Source organism: Lutra lutra, chromosome 1 (genome assembly GCF_902655055.1).
Source record: "Lutra lutra chromosome 1, mLutLut1.2, whole genome shotgun sequence".
Classification (NCBI taxonomy): Eukaryota; Metazoa; Chordata; class Mammalia; order Carnivora; family Mustelidae; genus Lutra; species Lutra lutra.
This window is the reverse complement of record NC_062278.1, coordinates 27,016,095-27,028,523: the sequence shown is the minus strand read 5'-3', so window position 1 is coordinate 27,028,523 and position 12,429 is coordinate 27,016,095. Positions and strand designations below refer to the sequence as shown.

At 36.8% G+C, this 12,429-nt stretch overlaps 1 pseudogene; it reads left to right on the top strand.

Annotated features, from left to right (window-relative positions):
- Positions 1–12,429, top strand: part of LOC125093531 (uncharacterized) — a 34,596-nt pseudogene that overhangs the window by 10,846 nt on the left and 11,321 nt on the right.

Below are 12,429 nucleotides of genomic sequence, written 5' to 3'. Positions count from 1 at the left end.
ATGTATAAGTCTCTCACATCCTTGGTTAAATTTATTCCTATGTATTTTTTTTTTTATGTAATTGTAAATGAGATTTTTTTTCATTTGTTTTCTGATACATCACTATTAATGTACAGATATGCAACATATTTCTGTATATTGATTTTATATCTGCAACTTTACTGAATTATTTGCTGGTTGTCACATGTTTGGGGCAGAGTCTTTAGGGTTTTGTATATATAATATGTCATTGCATATAGTCACAAATTTACTTCTTTTCCAATTTCGATAACTTTTAATTCTTTTTTGTTCCTAACTCCTGTGACTAGGACTTCCAATTCTATGTTAATTAAAAGTGGTGAGAGTGGGCATCCTTGTTTTGTTTCTGATATTAAAAGGAAAACCTTTAGCTTTTCACCATTGAATATGACGTTAGTTGTGGGCTTGTCATAAGTGGCCTTTATTACATTGAGGTATATTCCCTCCATACCCATTTTGTTGAAAGTTTTTATCACAAATGGTTATTGTCAACCATTTTTTTTTCCTGCATCTATTGAAGTGATCATATAATTTTTATCCTTCATTTTGCAAATGTGGTATATCACATTGATTGATAGGCACATATTCAACCATCCTTGTATCCCTGGAATAAAAACCACTTGATTACTGCGTATGATCTTTTTAATGTATATTTGAATTCAGTTTGCTAACATTTTGTTGAAGATTTTTTCATCTAGATTCATCAGGAATAGTGACCTGTAATTTTCTTTTCTTCTGGTGTCCTTGTCTGGTTTTGGTATCAGGGTAATACTGGCCTTGTAAAATAAGTTTGGAAGTGTTCTCTCCTCTACTTCTTGGAAGAGTCTGAGAATTACTGGTATTAATTCTTCTTTGAATGCTTGGTAGAATTCACCAGTGAAGCTCTCTGGTTCTGGACTTTTGTTTCTTGGGAGGATTTTGATTACTGATTCCATCTTCTTACTAGTAATTGGTCTATTCAGATTTTCTCTTTCGTCATGATTCAGTCTGAGAAAACTCTAGGAATTTACCCATTTTTTCTAGGTTAACCAATTTGTTGGCACATATTTATAATATGTAAAGAACACCTGAAAAGTCATTGAGGGGTACCTAGGTGGCTCAGTGGGTTAAGCCTCTGCCTTCGGCTCAGGTCATGACCTCAGGGTCCTGGGATTGAGCTCCACATCAGTTTCTCTGCTCAGCAGGGAAACTGCTTCCCCCTCTCTCTCTGCCTGCTGCTCTGCCTACTTGCGGTCTCTCTCTCTGTCAAATAAATAAATAAAATCTTTTTAAAAAGTCATTGAAAAATAACTTTCTCAACTTACAATAGGGTTATAGCCTGATAAACCTATCATAAGTTGAAAATATTGTAAGTTGGAAAATGCATTTAATAAACTTTATCTTCCAAACATCATAGCTTAGCCAAAACTATTTAATGTGCTCAGAACAATAACAACAGCCTACAGTCAGGTAAAATCTAACACAAAGCCTATTTTACGATAAACTATTTAATACTCATGTTATTTTATTGAATACTGTACTGAAAGTGAGAAACCGAATAGTTGTATGGGTACAGACTATTGTTTACCCTCATGATCATGTGGCTGATAGGGAGCTGTGGCTTGCTGCCACTGCCCAGCATCATGAGAGTATCATACTGCATATTGCTAGCTTGGTAAAATAACAAATTTAAAATTCAAAGGATAATTTCTATTGAATGCATGTTGCTTTTGCATCACTGTAAACTCAAAATATCATAAGCCGAACCCTAGTAAGTTGAGGACCCTCTGTAACTCTATTATTTCATGTAGCTTGGCTTTGACTTAAGGTCAGTTATCTGCTTATATTATGGTAGGTAACAGTTACTCTATGAACATATAATTAATGAATATGAACACACACATAAATCTTCATACTTGCTATACCATCAGTGACAAAATTCATGACACTTTCTATAAAGCTTTTCCATTCTGGAAATATATTTTCATTCACACTCAGTGTAATGTAAACTTGTGAAAGACTCAGAAATACCTAAGCAATGAGAAAAGTAGAAGTACAGAATTAGTCATTATTTCATTCTGCTGTTGAATTCAAACTCTTGATTGAATGTTTAGTCTCCATATATTCACCTCTAGAAGGAATTATCTTCTTAAACTATTTGTTTAGAAGCTATTGTCTTAAGGTTTAATTAGTGAGAACAAAATATGTTTTGGTTGGATATTCTGTTTATAATTCATTTTCACAAGATATGAAAAATTAACAAGAAATTTTTCTTGAAAAAGTCATGTTCTAACTAATGTCCTAACTGTAAGTAGTTTCAAATTTAAAATATTAAAGTAGTTTAATGCTGTAAATTCTAGTCCCTTACTTTACTTACTTGAAGTTCTCAATCACTTTATGTGCCATCAATTAGTGATGTATTTTAACTTTGAAATAATATCTATACTTTTCAATGATTAATGGATTTTCAACATAGAAAACATTTAAGATTATTTTCCACCCCAACTGATATGGAGAATATTCTATCCATCTAAAATGCATATTCAGATGTCAAAAATAAAACCAAATGATATATCTGCCTATGTTCCTGAAATTAACTGAATGTGATGATAACCTTTGTGAGCAAATCAACTGAAGATGAAAAAATGACATGGTATTAAGCATTCACTATTTGGCTTCACAAATACTGAAGCTGAACCCAAGGCTGAAGAAAGATTAGTGGCCAGTCACTGAGACCAAAGTTGAACTTAGGTGCACATGAAGAAGGCACCTAAAAAGCCAAAGTAAAAGCATGTCACTCAACATTCTTTGAAAACTTGCCAGGCATTAGCGAGGCCATCCAGACATTCCAGAGAATGTGTGAACTTTACAGTTTGCCTGAAACAAATACACATACACAAAGAAAGGTATTCTTAATGTTCTTTCCTTGAGGTAGCCAACATCATTAATATTTATTTTCTTGCAAAGCCACAAAGACTTGCAAATAGCATCTGCTTTCCTCTTACAAATCTACTTTTAAGAGACAACAATATATGCAAACTGTGACAATTCTCCAAATAAAAGTCTTTATTTAAAAGAAAAAAAAATCTCAAATTGTGACAGAGACTTTTCAAACTCGTCTGTTCCATTTCTCCATTATCTGCCTTTTTTATTGTATTTCACTCAGGTAATACCATTGACTAGTTCATATCAACTGAGCTATTAAAACAGATATCTGCAGAATGCAGCCTAGATGTGGCACTCTTTACATTCACATTGAACATGTAGGGAAATTCAGAACTATTAGTTTAGGTTTCCAAAGAGAAGGTGAAATATGTGAATCAATGTGATTTACGTGATTTGGAATGTATTTTGGAGAAGATATTTATTCTGTGTCTTTTGTACACCTTAAAATGTTAGACGCCAAATACTCCTCTCCTTTTCTAACCATGTTCACTTTATGCCCACATCTCTCTCTGCAGTACGCAGCATTTCTACTGACATCAAAGCAAGTTCTAAACTCTGATGCATTCTTCAGTCTGGGGATGGAGAGGCAGCTTTCAATAGAACTCTTTTCCCATAGGTTTCATCATAAACATATTTTATTTCAAAGTCAGTCAATACTTAAGGCAAGGAGAGAAAAACTCCCAGAGTAAACTACATCTTAAACTATCTAAACCATGAAAGTGAACACACACGGAATAGATCTATTTAAGTGTTTTGTCAATATCAGCTTTAGTATTGCCACCGGGCTTTATAAAAATTTTAGGACTTAGTTTTGTTTTGTTTTGTTTTTTTAACAGAAGCTTTGGAGCTAAATTTAAGTCATGGTTATCCATCTGAAAGTGAACGTATTTTTTAAAAAGTCTGAGTTATAATTTGACAAGAGTTTAAGAGCTATAACTAGCTCCTCCAAGGATGTCCATGCAGATTTTTTCATTCTCCTTTTTGAACTCCCCACAAGATATATCCATTGTATTTTATTGCCGACCAAGGTTTTCCTGAGCTGCCTTAATCATATTTCCTTTGGCATGGAATGACCCTGAAAAGGATATGGGATGAATAAAAAAACATTCATGAGTTTTTACAAAGTAAACCCGTGGGTTTGTTTTAAAAACAAACACTAAATGTTGTTTCAGGAAAGTCTTGCCATTTCAGTAGAAGTTGTAAAGGAAAAATTTTTAACATCACTATCACGTATTGGGTTTATAGCGCCCTCTCCAAACATAGCCTTTCTTATTTTATCCTTTTAAGGAAAAAGATGCATGTGTGTGTGTGTAAATATACACAAATGTTTAAGTGTATGTTTAAAATAATATTCACTTAACAAAAAGAAGCCATGAAACACAAACACTGGACAAATGTATATGGATTAAATCAGAGTTTAGAAAGATAGTTCCCAAGGTTTTCAAAGCTCTAAAAAAAAAAAAAATCTTAACGTTATGGAAAAAAAGATTAGCTCCACACTGTCCCATGAAGTTTCTTAGCAAAGCATAGTGAAATAAATTACATAAAAAAAGGGGAAAGTGTGGAAATGGGTCAGCTTGGGGAAGCCAGTAGATAATTTTATCACATAGTTAAGTATTCAGGAACTATCAATTAATTTTCCAGAAAATAATATCTTATATAGAAGGCCAACTAAAATACTCATTTACCAGTTCTTATGAACTGGAATGGCCATGAGCTAGATAGAGTTTAGAACTTTTCCTCACACAAAAGGTTTCTTCTGGAATTTTGCATCCTTACTATCTCTTACTAAATCTACATGATAGCACTCAAGTTTTCTCCTCCAAGATATGTTTTCTGATTCTTAGTCCCTTTCTGTCTGTCCCTCTACCACCCAGTATTTACCTTCATCATTGTATTTCTCAACCTATAATTTTTGGTTTAACTCTGTTTTTTCCACTAGGCTACAAGGATGTTGAAAGCATAGGTATGTCTCCTCCATTTTTGTATATCCAGTGCATAAACCACAGTAGTGACTCATTCAGGGTTTTTGAATGAATGCCATGAGTAGCAATGTCTGGGAAAGATGAAGCATATAAAAACTACCACTGATCATGTGCTTATCTTGACCTAGCCCTCTACTAGACAGTTAAGTATTTTACTCATTTATTTCTCACATCAACACAGTAAAGTGGCTATTTTACGTATGGATATGCTCAAATTTTAAGAGATTGAGTACCATGATCTGGTCTTCAACAAGAAGCTATAAACTGCATTTTAAATCCAACAATTCTTTTTTTTTTATTTTTTCAGTGTTCCAAGATTCATTGTTTATGCACCACACCCAGTGCTCCATGCAATACATGCCCTCCATAATACCCACCACCAGGCTCACCCAACTTCCTACCCTCAGATTGTTCTTCAGAGTCCATAGTCTCTCATGGTTCAACTCCCTCTCCAATTTCCCTCAACTCCCTTCTCCTCTCCATCTCCCATGTCCTCTACATTATTTCTTATGCTCCACAAATAAGTGAAACCATATGATAATTGACTCTCTCTGCTTGACTTATTTCACTCAACACTCTTCCAGTCTTCCAGTCCTGTCCATGTTGCTACAAAAGTTGGGTATTCATCCTTTCTGACGGAGTCATAATACTCCATAGTGTATATGGACCACATCTTCCTTATCCATTCGTCTGTTGAAGGGCATCTTGGTTCTTTCCACAGTTTGGCGACTGTGGCCATTGCTGCTATGAACATTGGAGTACAGATGGCCCTTCTTTTCACTACATCTGTATCTTTGGGGTAAATACCCAGTAGTGCAATTGCAGGGTCATAGGGAAGCTCTATTTTTAACTTCTTAAGGAATCTCCACACTGTTTTCCAAAGTGGCCGCACCAACTTGCATTCCCACCAACAGTGTAAGAAGGTTCCCCTTTCTCCACATCCTCTCCAACACACGTTGTTTCCTGTCTTGCTAATTTTGGCCATTCTAACTGGTATAAGTTGGTATCTCAATGTGGTTTTGATTTTAATCTCCCTGATGGCTAATGATGATGAACATTTTTTCATGTGTCTGTAGCCATTTGTATGTCTTCTTTGGAGAAGTGTCCGTTCATGTCTTCTGTCCATTTTCTGACATGATTATCTATTCCTTGAATGTTGAGTTTGAAGAGTTCTTTATAGATCTTGGATATCAGCCTTTTGTCTGTAATGTCATTTGCAAATTTCTTCTTCCATTCTGTGGGTTGCCCTTTGTTTTGTTGACTGTTTCCTTTGCTGTGCAGAAGCTTTTGATCTTGATGAAGTCCCAGAAGTTCATTTTCGCTTTTGTTTCCTTTGCCTTTGGAGACATGTCTTGAAAGAAGTTGCAGTGGCCAATGTTGATGAGGTTACTGCCTATGTTCTCCTCTAGCATTTTGATAGATTCCTGCCTCATGTTGAGGTCTTTACCATTTCGAGTTTATCTTTGTGTTTGGTGTAAGAGAACGGTCAAGTTTCATTCTTCTATACAAAGCTGACAAATTTTCCCAGCAGCATTCACTGAAGAGACTGTCTTTTTTCCACTGTAAATCCAACAATTCTTGATTCCAAAGATCCCTGCTTTCTTCCTGAACCCTGCTGCTTCCAAGGGGTAGACTTGAACTTAGAAAGTAAATTATTCAGGAAAAAAATAAGGTTCTATGGAGACTGCCCAGAAACAGTTTTACATCCTTAATCTTCATGCTGCTGTTTCTTGTTTACCCCTGTGTCATCAGAGACTACGTTTTTAAATACTTCCCACTTTTTGATGTAAGATAATTTCTTTGACTCAAGCTTAGATCCCTTCTCTTTGAAAGTTTCATCAGAAGTCCATTCTCCTACTAATTTCAAAAGGACTCTGGTGCAGAAGGTTGACTAATCATAGGACTCATTTCATGGTACATTATCAGCATTGGCCCACACAAACCCACACTTGTTTTATTTATCATTCCATTATATTCCCACAGCCCAGGCTCTTCCCCCTCTACCACAGGCAAACATTCTAATGTGTTTAATATGGTTGTGTTAGTATGTGTTTTTTAAAAATGCTTCTTTCTTGTATACACATATTTTTAATTTATATAAATTATGTTTTGTTGTACATCATATTCTTTTTATTTTTTTGTAAACACTACATTTAAAAAATACATCTTTATTGACATGTATATATTTAACACATTGCTCCACAGTCTGCATCAAATTTTCTACCAGAACCACCTGGAGACACTCAGCCTTACCTCCTTCTCCTATTTGTCAAAGCATATGGAAAACAAATAAATGGAAGGCAAATCAATTCAGAGTCACCTAATCTTTCACCAATGGACATTAAAGTAAGGTATATAGAATATGTTAAACTATACTGTTTAAGGTATGTAGGATAAATTAAACTATACTGCTCAGAACATTCACATGTTCATATTCAGGTATTTTGTGGGGTTATTACTTGATATGCAACATATGGGATGAAGTAGAGAAATTAAAAAGAATCTGGGATAATAAAATGATATGAATTAAAGATGGGTTATGGAGTGGCTATTAGAACTAAAATAAAAGAATATTTTTTTAAAATCACTGATGAATAGTAGCATTTACTTTAAAGACAAGGAAGTATCATCATTTAAACAAGTTTTATAGATTCTTCTTTACAATCTCCTTAATTTCATCCTCCTTCAAAAAGTAAGTTTATGGAGCACTAACTTTGAGACAGTCATTTTATTTTTTTTTAAGATTTTGTTTATTGATTTGACAGAGAGAGAGATCACAAGTAGGCAGAGCAGCAGGCAGAGAGAGATGGGGAAGCAGGCTCCCCACTGAACAGAGAGCCTGCTATGGGGGTCGAACCCAGGACCCTTAGATCATGACCTGAGCCAAAGGCAGAGGTTTAACTCACGAGTCACCCAGGTGCCCCTCATTTTAATTTAAACAACCCAACAAATTTGAAGTCATTACCCTAATTTATTAATAAAGAAGCTAAAATATTGAGGAATAGGCAAAAAGATGTTGAGTTAAGGCAAGGCAGGAAAGAAATGATTCAAGCCTCGAGTTGGACGAGCACAGGCTTTGGTCAGAAATACTTGTCTCAAATCTCAACCCTGCTACTTAACTATTCTCTGAGATTTTGCAAGTTACCTGCACTCTCTGCCTTAGCTCCTTATCTGTACAATGAAGTTATTGATGCCTACCTAAGTAATTGCTGTGGCTATTATAAATGAAACATGGAGAGTATCCAGAACAGTGTCCACCATTAGCTGGTACATATGTATGTAGGCATTTCCTCACTCTCACTAAATACACACATTTCACGGAAAGTGGCATTAGAACACACATTTTGGGGGGATAAATTCAGAACTTGTCCCAGGAAAATAGTTCTATCTTTAATTAATCAACATGTGATATACTTCAAAAGCACCTGCATCTAATCTATTTTGTGTCTTTACTTGCCTTGTTCTTCCTTTCCAATACTAACTGACATCAGTAGTCTTCCTCTACTAGCAGAGCAATCTTCCTTCTTGTCTTTTGCCTGGATCATATTAGTCATTTTCCCAAGAAAGCACCCATATTTAAAATCCTTCACAACCTGGACTCCAACTACTTTTCAAATTCAACTGTTTCTATTACCTGGGCTATAGCTTGGGGAAGGTCTGGTCTTTATTCTGCCTTCATTTTTACTTATCAATTGCCTTGCCCCCAAATAGCAATCTCCCTGCTTCTTCATTTCAAATTTTCATCTATCCCTTAAGGCTCCTAAAGCCTTTACTTCCCTGTAACTTGATGTGTGTAGGACATCATTTTTTTTCCCTCTTCTAATATGGCATTTATATAGGACTTCAAATTGTAGATATTTATATTAAATCATTCTCCACAGTTAATTAAAGCTTGTTGAAAACAGGAACTGTCTTACCCGTTTCTTGTCAGCTGTTACACCTCATATGTGAGAAGTTACACAGAGTTGGTGCTTAGCCAATATTCGTTGGACATAATTAAATTAAGAGCCTGAAGGTTTTCATTCGTGAGCTGCTGGAACTATGTTTCTGAAACTTTAATCTTCCAGGTGACTTCTATAAAATCAAAAGTAACTTTCAAGAAAATGATAAAGAACAACTGATGAATAAAAGAGTTAAACTTTGAGGAAGCAGTGACAGCATTCATTTGCTTCACCAGCCGAGACAGACTCAACAATGCAATCAAGAGCTATTGAAGTGAGCTGGGATCCTTGGTGAAGCAACATTGCATAATATCTCACAGTGGCTCTAAGTCACCACAGTGCAGTGGGTTAAAGCATTTTCCACTTGGAATCCAAGGCAACTTAAAAGGGTTATTGATTTTTTCCTCTACTTATAAATGAGACTCACATATTAGGAGTGAGAACTGCAGACACAACATAATGACCTTTCTACTTGGCTTCTTTTTCCTAACATAAACAGAATCACTTTCAGTGGTTAAGAGGATATTAAGCAGTAAATCTTGTAATTATGTGTGTGACGGTCTGTACCTTGAGAGCAAAAGTTAGCAGTCACATTTTTAATTTTTAAAATCTCAGTTCTGTTCACTTAGCATTAGAAATCTCAACATCTAATTGTGCATTGCTCTCCCTGCATTGGTGTTGAAAAGCCCTATGTTTGTTCACGCCTCAGCACTAATACACAAGTTCAGGTTGAAACAATCAGTTTATTGAAGACATAAGACCTTATTCTAGATGTAAGATTTAAAATAAACTTGGGGCGCCTGGGTGGCTCAGTGGGTTAAAGCCTCTGCCTTCAGCTCAGGTCATGATCCCAGGGTCCTGGGATCGAGCCCCACATCAGGCTCTCTGCTCAGCAGGGAGCCTGCTTCCTCCTCTCTCTGACTGTCTCTCTGCCTGCTTGTGATCTCTGTCTGTCAAATAAATAAATAAAATCTTTAAAAAAAAAAAAAAGATTTAAAATAAACTTATTGATTCCTGCCATGTTATCTTAAGAGAAAGATTCTAGAATATGAAACAGTGGGGGAGCCCTTATTAAAGCTGTCCCAAAACAAGAGCTAAGAGTTGATAGCTATTAAAATCAGATTTGTTTTGTACCTGTTGGATTTTGCTGTCATAATTTAATTAGGGACTTTCTGAAAACAAGTTGAGCTTGATGGGTTTCCCTTTTTTTGATCTAGTTCCTTTCTCAGAGATTTCACTCTTTGGGGGTGACATATTTAAATCATTTCTGTTTTGTTAAAGGAGGTTCATTCTTTGTTTGGGTTTTTTGTTGTTTTTGTTGTTGTTTTCTTTCTTGGGTATTCAGTGAAATCTATTATTGCCTATAACACTAAAATGGCAACATACTCATGTGTGGCTGGCCATCCACACCTACCTCACTACATGTGATCACAGACATTTTTATGATTTTAAAGGTCCTAGGTAGATACTTAATCTATCTAAACATAGTCCCCACTCCCCAACATACACATACATTGCCTGTTCTTAAGTCTACAATTCTCCCCTTGAAAATCTATTCAGTTCAGCTTGTTCAGCAACAAATACGTGTTTCCCAGATTAATAACAGCCATTCTATTAAACACCAGAGTGACAAAGATAACAATGTTCTGCAATTTAACCAGCACTAGTTGTGCACCAAGCACAGTGCTGCATGTTTTATATCTATATATTCTCTCATTTCATCCTTACAACATCACAATGCAGTAAGTTTTATAACCCTCATTTTCCATAGGAAAAAAGTGAGGTTCACAGAGTTAAGCACTTAGCTGAGGTCACAGAGCTAATCAGTGCCAAAATGAACAAGTTTTTCTGATTCCAAAGGTTGGGGTCTCCCTGAATAAGAAAGTCCTCTGGGTGATTGAGAGGGAGAAAATGGAAGTAATTCTTAAGAGTTTGGGAAAAAAGCTTTCCATTTTGGCAAGGATTCCATTTTTTAAGATAAGAAAACAGGTTCAGAGAATGTTTTTAACTTTCTAAGCTTATAAACTTAATGTGTCAGTTATCCATTTGTAATGTCCCCTCCTCACATCTGCGCTTCACTGCCTGCTCGTCATAAAAATAGACACTGTGTGTTAGTTTGCAAGGGTTGCCATAACACAGTACCACAAACTGGGTTAAACCACAGAAATTTATTTTATTTTATTTTATTTTATTATTTTTTAATTTATTTGACAGAGATCACAGGTAGGCAGAGAGGCAGGCAAAGAGATAGGAAGGAAAGCAGGCTCCTTGTGAGCAGAGAGTCCGATGTGGGGCTCGATCCCAGGACCCTGGGATCATGACCTGAGCCGAAAGCAGAGGCTTTAACCCACTGAGCCACCCAGGGGCCCCTATTTTCTATTTATTTATTTTCTCGTAATTCTGGAGGCTAGGAGTCTGAGATTGGGTCTCCACAGAGTGGGTTTCTTTCTAAGGCCTCTCTCCTTGGCTTGTAGATGGTCATCTTCTCCCATTGCCTTCAAGTCTTCCTTTGTACATGTCTGTATCCTAGCCTTCTCTTCTCAAAAGAAGACCAGAAATGGTGGATTAGGGCCCATCCTAATGACTCATTTAACCTTAAAGATCTATTTAAAGACCCTATCTTCTTGGGGCACCTGGATGGCTCAGTGGGTTAAAGCCTCTGCCTTCCGCTCTGGTTGTGATCCCAGGGTCCTGGGATCAGGCCCCGCATTGGGTTCTCTGCTCGGTGGGGAGCCTGCTTCCCCCTCTCTCTCTGCCTACCTCTCTGCCTACTTATGATCACTGTCTGTCAAATAAAAATATCTTAAAAAAAAAAAAGGACCCTGTCTTCAAACACAATCGATTCTGAGGGACTAAGGGTTAGAATGTCAAAAGATGAATTTGGGAAAGCACAACTCCACTCACAACCCCCTGTACATACGTCTTCTTTGCAGTCTGTATGGTATGAAACTATTTCAGTAAGAGGTGTTGATGGCATACTGCAAGGGAGGGATTTCTTCTCCCAGTTCTCATGGGCTCCTCCAAACTGGCTCCTGGAGCATATGCCTCACAGCTTCTGCGGTACCAGACTCCTGTAGCATGTGCAGCTTTTACAGCACATGCTTCCACCAGCACCCACCAGGCAACAGTGTGTGGCAATTCCTGATGTAGAGCTTCTCTGGGGGCTTGTTAGTGAGGAGTCATGGGTATGAAGCTGCTGTGAACAGTTTCTCCATCATCCTCTCAGATGGCTTCCCAGCAGAATGCTGCTAACCCAGTGCTTCTGGGGGGATAGGTCATTGAAAAGAAGTGACTGCCAGGTGACCCTTGAGCTGGACCTGGGCAATCAGAGGCTCCTCATCCCCCTTCCTGTTGTTGGAATAGGAGTTCTACTTGCCTTTTCTACTCCCAGAGGCTGTTCCAAGGACACACAATTATGTGGTATTGAGGACATCTGCATGATATATATGACTGAACCCAGTTAAGGCCTTTTTATAAGCTTTTAATATTTGGCAGGGAAGTGCAGGGAGCTATTGGTCTTGCTGCCACTCAAGACAAGTCACCTATTTTTTTTTTTTTTT